We start from the raw sequence: 7692 nt of genomic DNA, 5'->3' as shown, positions 1-7692 counted from the left end.
TAAATATAACTGAAAAATAACATTAAAAAATAAAGAGCAATGCACCCAATTTTATTAAAGCAGATTGAGTTGGATTGCTATCACTGGCAACCATGAATCCTGGTTATCACAAGTAAATAAAATAATGACTTATTTATTGGTCACCTTTTTATGAACTTTTAAGTCAAGCACTTAAAATTAAAGTCTATTCATTTTGATAAAGAGCAAAAAACAAAGACCAAAACAGTAAATGTTATTGAAGACTAATTAATTTGCTTGTCAGTCAACAACATTTATTAGTTGCATTTGATAAAGCTAGGAAAGAAATAGGAGTAGTGCTTATAATGCTCAAAGAGCCAGAAAAAAGAATAACATACAGTACAATGAGATAAATAAAGCCAAGAGTAAAAAGTACTTCAGGGAATATTCCAGTATTGTCTGGAAAGTCATAGTCAGTTATCACTAAGATCCCTCCTAATAATGAAACTCTGTGATTAAAAAATAATTTAAATGGTAAACCAATGCAATTATGTTAAAGTAGACATACAAATAAATTTAAATAGCATAAGTGATCTGAGTTTTGTAGAATAGTGAGAGTACAAAAACATGGTAAACATTCATTTAAATTTTGAAGGAAGGAGGGCCTTGAGTTGTTAAATTATTTTTATGCTATGTTATTTTGTATTTAATTCTCGCATTATAGCTTCAACTCTCATGGACTGATATGCTTTTGGTTAGAGCATCTAATATTACAAATATTTGTTCCTGTGACATTTGAAATTTAAATAACTTGTGTTTAAATTGAAAACAGACTTCTTAAAACTGCATTAATAGTCAAAATCCTTTGTCATAAAAATCCTAAAGAGTATATCTAGATAAGGCAGAAGTAGTTCTAGGTTAATAAGACCAGATTTGACTTTGGATTTTATCCTTTAAATTGTATAGAATGGGGAAAAAATAGGTTATTTATAGAAAACATTATCTACATAGGTACTCAGGTATAAATTTGGTGACAAAAGAGACTACTTAAAAAAGATTTTATTTATTTATTTTTAGAGAGATGGGGAGAGAAAGGGAGGGAGAAAGAGAGGAAGAGAAATATCAATGTGTGGTTGCCTCTGGCAGGCCCTAAACTGGGCACCTGGCTGGCAACCCAGGCATATGCTCTGACTGGGAATCGAATCGAACCAGTGAACTTTTGGTAGCACTCAGTCCACTGAAGCATACCAGCCAGGGCAAAACAGCATGGTTGAATCTCATAAGCAGCTCTCAAAGAGTTTAGTTTTATTTTCTTGGATTTTAAAAATACCTAAGATCCTCCTTCATCCTCCATCTTGGGAGTCTGATAGTACTTTAAATGTCCCATAGCAGCAATTTCATACTCTACAACAAGGGGTATATCTGCAAGCATACTCAGTGTTACTGTAGAGGAGAGTGAGTAGCTTTTGTAAAAAAGTTCATGTACCTCAGTGCAAAAGTTAGCTGAACTGGCTCGTTCATCTCTATGGTAACAGCTTCCTCTTCTTTATCAACATTACTTGTTTGTGACAACTTAATATTTCCATTTCCAAGTTCCCCACCTACAGAAAATGTCACTCCGTCTTTCACACAAGGAAGTTAGCACAGCATCTATGATGTGGCTCGGTATATACTTGTACATTCATCAAAAGCATCTTTACTACACAGCTATACTCTTGTTCTGGAATTCCAAGTTGTTCAACGCCTAAATCCACTGACTTCATTTCATAGCCTAAAACTTTTTTTGATTTGGAGCTTCAAATACTAGCGCCAAGGTGTCCGCACTATCTTCAGTCCTTTGGGTAATAGTGCCTTTGTTGCCAGCACATTTTACTATTTTGGACGTTACCAGGTTGCAATCACCACAGCAGGAGTCGAATCCTTCAGAGGGCAGGGTGAGCCGCGCCAAAGACATGTGGCACAAATCCGTGCTCTGCACGTTCATGCGACTGGAGCTGATGTCCCAGCAGGCCTCGTAGATGAGGTCCTTAAGCACACCTTTTTCAGGATGCAGTCTGGACCAGGCACGCTTTCAACGTGGTGATGGAGGGGCAACAACCAGGCTGGAGGCAAAGAGAAGGAGGAGGTGTAGCCAGGTTGGACATTTTTACAGGATGAGAGGCAGCAAGCTAACGCAGCAGTGAGTGCCACATATCAGGGAAGATCACAACAGTGCTCAGTTCCTAACCATTTAACACTGCTAAGATTTCAAATATTCCTGTTAAATAGTTGCCATATGCTTTAAAACTTTCTAGAATATTGCTATTTTAATTTGGCTTGCAGGAAATACTGTTCAGCTACAAAATATATACAACATGATTAAATAGATATAGAGATATAAGTGGAAGTGAAAATTAAAGAGAAAAGTAACAGTAATATTCACATCAGTATTTCTTAAACAAAGATTCACTTCAAAATCATTCATGGAGCTTGTGAAAAACATGCAGTTAAAGACTCCACCTTCATTGCTCCCCTTCATTGAATGAGATGTGCTCCAAGCATTTTTCTGTAAAGCCTCCCAGGTGATTCTGATGAATAGCATTAATATTGTTTGAGACTAACTGAACCAGGGGTAGTTCAACAACTTAACTTGGGTTAACCTTGATATTCAGCTATACTATTAAATGTGTATGCATAATATCCTAAAGGACTCCTTGTGGATCTGCAAAATGTGTCCCGTGATCATACACATATCAGCACAGTAAAAAATACCAAACACAAAAATGTATTTTAACAGTTTAATCCTGTGTTTTTGAAAGTTGAGACTATGAAAACTTTTAGTAATCTTGTACCAATTACCATTCTATTGAGTTAGTTTCCACAGAAACAAATGTGAACAGAAATTCATGTTAGAGCAGTAGTTCTCAACCTTCCTAATGCCACAACCCTTTAATACAGTTCCTCATGTTGTGGTGACCCCCAACCATAAAATTATTTTGGTTGCTACTTCACAACTGTAATTTTGCTACTGTTATGAATCATAATGTAAATATCTGATATGCAGGATGTATTTTCATTGTTACAAACTGAACATAATTAAAGCATAGTGATTAATCACAAAAACAATATGTAATTATATATGTGTTTTCCGACGGCCTTAGGTGACCCCTGTGAAAGGGTCGTTTGACCCCCAAAGGGGTCGTGACCCACAGGTTGAGAACCGCTGTGTTAGAGGTTCTCAAATATAACTGTGTTGACCTGAAAACTAAGGTATTTTTCACTTAACCACTTTTTAAAATCTAACTCAATAATTAACTACAGGGTCAAGATAGCTTGAAAGATGTTTATTCTTAAACTTGTTTCTCTTCCATAAATATATAAAGAGGTAGGCAAAAGTAGGTTTACAGTTGTGAGCACAGGAAAGTTTATTCTTGTATTATTAATTTTTGTATTATATATTTTACCATACAAACAATTGTACTTTGCCTACCACTGTACTTTTGAACTAGCCACTAGAATGTAATCTTCAGTGTCAAAATGTGTAGAAAGTCATTCAAGAAAAGCAAAATCAGAGTGGCCTCTTTCAACTTTTAGCTAAGCGAATAATCCAGTATATTAAAAACAATGTTCCCCATAGAACACACAACTAGAACACAAAGTGTTTAAGAACATAATGAAAAAGGTCAAGATTCTTTATTGTTGTTGTTAATACTTTATTAAAAATGGCAATTTTTCTTGCACCACAGTTTATGATTTACTAGATTAGAAAGATATGACTTTTTAAGAGTTACATGTATTCCAAAGGATCAAAACTAATAGATCAGGTGCAGGATATTTCTGAAGTGTCAGGGAAGTGATGTAGAATGGGTTATGTACTGACCCACATTCCCCACATAGCAAAGATTTTACTATTTCCTACTTGCAACACTTTCTTGTTCTCATCCTTGATGCAGTATTATGTAGTGTTTCAAAGCAACAGCTTTGAAGTTCTTGCCATGGCCAGAAGGTTTCATGCAGGTTGCTTTTATAGGTACATCTCTAAATCTTCTTTGACTGTACCTGTTTTTTTGTGTGCGTGGCTTCCAGTTTTGCACAAATATGTGAAGGTTACTGTTTTCCGGGTGCTGGTAAATAAAGGTGATGTTGTATTTCCTACTGTTCTACAAGTTCCATGAAAGAGGTGTAACTTCAAAGCCCTATTTCCAGAGCATATAGTTCTTCCTTTCCGAGAAAATAAAAATTTTTGGTGTCTGATCAGTTTTGTTGGTTTTTGTGAATTTTTTATCTTTTTAATTTTATTTATTTATTTATTTTAGAGAGATGGGAAGGGAGGGAGAAAGAAAGGGAGAGAAACATTGATGTGAGAGAGAAATATCGGTAAGTTGCCTCTCCTACATGCCCCACAGGGGACCAAACCCACAACACAGGCATGTGCCCTGATCAGGACTTGAACTGGTGACCTTTCAATTTGCAGGAAAACACCTGATCAACTGAGCCACATAGATGAGGGACAATTTTGTATCTTTGAAATGAGATTTTATTAACTGAGTCTTTACCTTATTTACAAAACTTCCAAGAAAGTCAGAGACCTTTAAATGTTCAGTATTGCACTATAATAAAATGATGTAATCATGGTCACATATGGTAAAAATATAATACTATTTACTAATGCAATGTGTATGCTGTTGTGATGGTTTATTTCCCAAAGGCTTATTTTAATTCTATTACTTTTTATTAGTGCCTGGCTATGTATTAATGGGATAGACTAAGCTAGTGTTTCATTATCCTTATTCCTCCTTTTTCCAAATCTAGCCTAGACTGTTTATTATAGTGCAATATTTACCTTTAAATAATTATGCCTTTAAATACATTGATACTATCTCTCTTCATATTATATATGCATATATGATTTTTAAAAGCCCCATTAGTCTATTACCAGTTCTTTTAGAGCATTCTGAAGGTTTCTTTGACCCTCTTTTTGCTTTCAAGTTCCACTTTTTCTGAAATATCTTTCATAGCTGAATGTCTCTATACTATAGAAGCTCTGAACCATAATCTCTAATTTAGCCAAAGTTTCTTATCTATATATTATTGGTTATATTAAGCATAATATCTTTGGCAATCAGTTTTAATGGGGAAGTATTAACTTTTAATAGTGGATTGTATGTGATGACGATGATGAAGAGCATTGCAACAGAATGCTCATAAATCAATCTACCATTTTGACCAGTAATTGACATGCACACTAAAACACTGACGTGAATTGAAAATAAAATAACTGCAGTTGACAGATATAGTAGTTTAAGTAATTTCAAGTTAACCACATCCCATGATTCTCAGTTATACATAAAGTTATCACACGCACTGAATATTGCTGTTTTCCTCTTTTCAACTTTTGAACATTATAAGATTAAAACTGGATTGTGTAATAATTTTAAAACATAACATAGCTCTAATTAAAATTAATCATGACAGAAGCAAATAATAAATGCTGTTTACATTAAATAAACTCTAGATGTAACATAATTACAACCTTGGTTCTCTTTTATTCCTCTAAGAATTTATGTAATAACTATTACCTGAATTGTTAAGCCTCCTTATTTATATATTAAAAGTATAAACATTTTACTTAGTGTATTGATTTATGTATACATTTTGCTTTTATTTTTGTGGCACTCAAAGTAGTTTCTGAAAAAGTAGAAATATTGAAATATTTAAAAATTAAACCAAAATAAGGTAGTTTTCTTCCAAAACAAAAATTGGCTAACATCAAATTTGTGCTGAGGAACAAATGAATAGTTAAATAAACAAAGCCTTCAGCCTTCCATTTCATCTAATGTGAATATAGTTGGCAGCAGAATTTCTATTTAGAGAATAAAGTTAGCAAAGTTATTTGGCTTCTTCAAATGAGGTAAGATTTCTCAGGGGTTATAATTTACTACTCATTTCTAAAATATAAATAGTTATTTTTATTGACTGTGAAGGAATGGTTCAGAAAAATTCTCTCTAGTGAACATGGAATGTAAAAGACAGTAGTATAATATTTGTATTTGATTTAATTCTTGAAAATTTACTTTCAGGAATTTACGTTCATGGGCAAATTTACCTATTTTCATTATGCTATTGAAACTGCATATGAGTGACTAAAATTGTTCTTTTCCTTTTTCATTCAGTAAGCAATAATTGATTCTTTGTATTTACTAGCTAATCTTCTAGATGTTTGGTAAAAAAATATATATATACACCAAAATATTTCCTCTAGGTTTAAGGAGAAAAATCCTCCTGGTGCAGCAGTGAAAAGTAGTATGATAGAGAGATGCTCCCACAGGAGTTGGCAGTCCAGATGATGACATGTCAGTGAATTTTTGGAAAAATCACTTTCTGAAAGAGTTGAAGGCTCAAGTGAGTAATCTAGGAGAAGAAGGTATTTGGGACATTCTAGAGAGGGAAACTGGAATATGAAAAGGCACAGAGGTGGCAAGGAATATGACCCATGGAAAACTATAAGTGCATGGCTAATAGACCATATGGGATTGTGTGGAAGTGATAAGGCCAGAAAGCGAGCCAAGATGAAGAATATAAAGGCACTTTTTTCTTAATGTTTTCAAAGGAAATTTTAATGCACATATTGATTCATTCATATTTCAATATATATTTACATGGCATTTATTGTTCCTGGCACTGGGGACAGAATGACAAAGTTATGGATATATTCATGTTTATTATTTATAGGAGAGGCAGGTAACATATGTATTTGTGCAAGGAAATTCTGGGGTATAATAGATGTACATGGCATATAACCTTTAGATAACAGGTGAATTACAGGAAAGTTTTATAGAAAATTAATATCCAAGAAGAGATCTGAAATGTACATGAGGATTAACTCACTGAATGGGAATGAATAGTGAGAATTGTGTTCTAGAAAGAGGGGACTGTACATGAGAAGACTTGGAGTCAAGCTGACATAATACATGCTCAGAGAACTGAAAAAAGTTCTGTATGACTAATGCTTAGAAAATTAGTGGAAGAGACAAATGTGAGAAATAAACCTGAAACAATAAGCAGAGACTAGGCCATACAAACTTCCTTAATTTATGAAAATTTTTGGAGGTAGCATTATTTATTGAAAGGGCCAAATAAAGCAGAAAAAAAAGCAATTGGTACTTATATTAGTATTATCTAATACTAATAACTTTGATTAAGGAAATAATTATGGAGGTGTAGAAAAATCAACAGAGTTGTTATAAAGTAAATAAGTCACGGGAATGTAATGTACAGCATGGTGACTATAAATAAGTCACAGGAATGTGATGTACAGCATGGTGACTGTAGTTAATAACATTGTATTGTATATTTGAAAGCTGCTAAGAGCACAGACATTAGATGTTCTTATAAAAAAATTGTAACTGTACATGGTGAAGCATGTCAATTAGACAGAGTGTGCAAAAGTAGGTTTATAGTTGTTCGTATGAAAAATAATAACATAATTAATAATAATACAAGAATAAACTTTGTGTTTCACATACTCATAACTGTAAGCCAGCTTTTACCCCACCCTGTAATTTGTTGATCATTTTAAAATATAGACATATATCGGGTCACTACATTGTAAACTAAAACTAATAATGTCACATGTCAATTAGCCCTCAATAAAAAAAGTAAATGTCACTTTTTCACGCATCCTTTGAGAAAACTCTAGAGAACTCTTAGGTTACTAGTCTACCCCACCTCCAGTTGAGAAACGGCTAAGCTAGG

General features: G+C 33.6%; 1 pseudogene; it reads right to left on the bottom strand.

The window, feature by feature from the left end:
• Window positions 1–1288: 1288 nt before the first annotated feature.
• The window catches only part of LOC150021169 (DNA sliding clamp PCNA pseudogene), a 63609-nt pseudogene continuing 57205 nt past the window's right edge, over window positions 1289–7692 (bottom strand).

Source organism: Furipterus horrens, unplaced genomic scaffold (genome assembly GCF_987537825.1).
Source record: "Furipterus horrens unplaced genomic scaffold, mFurHor1.1.pri manual_scaffold_1, whole genome shotgun sequence".
In the NCBI taxonomy this organism is placed as follows: Eukaryota; Metazoa; Chordata; class Mammalia; order Chiroptera; family Furipteridae; genus Furipterus; species Furipterus horrens.
This window is presented reverse-complemented; position numbering and strand designations above follow the sequence as displayed.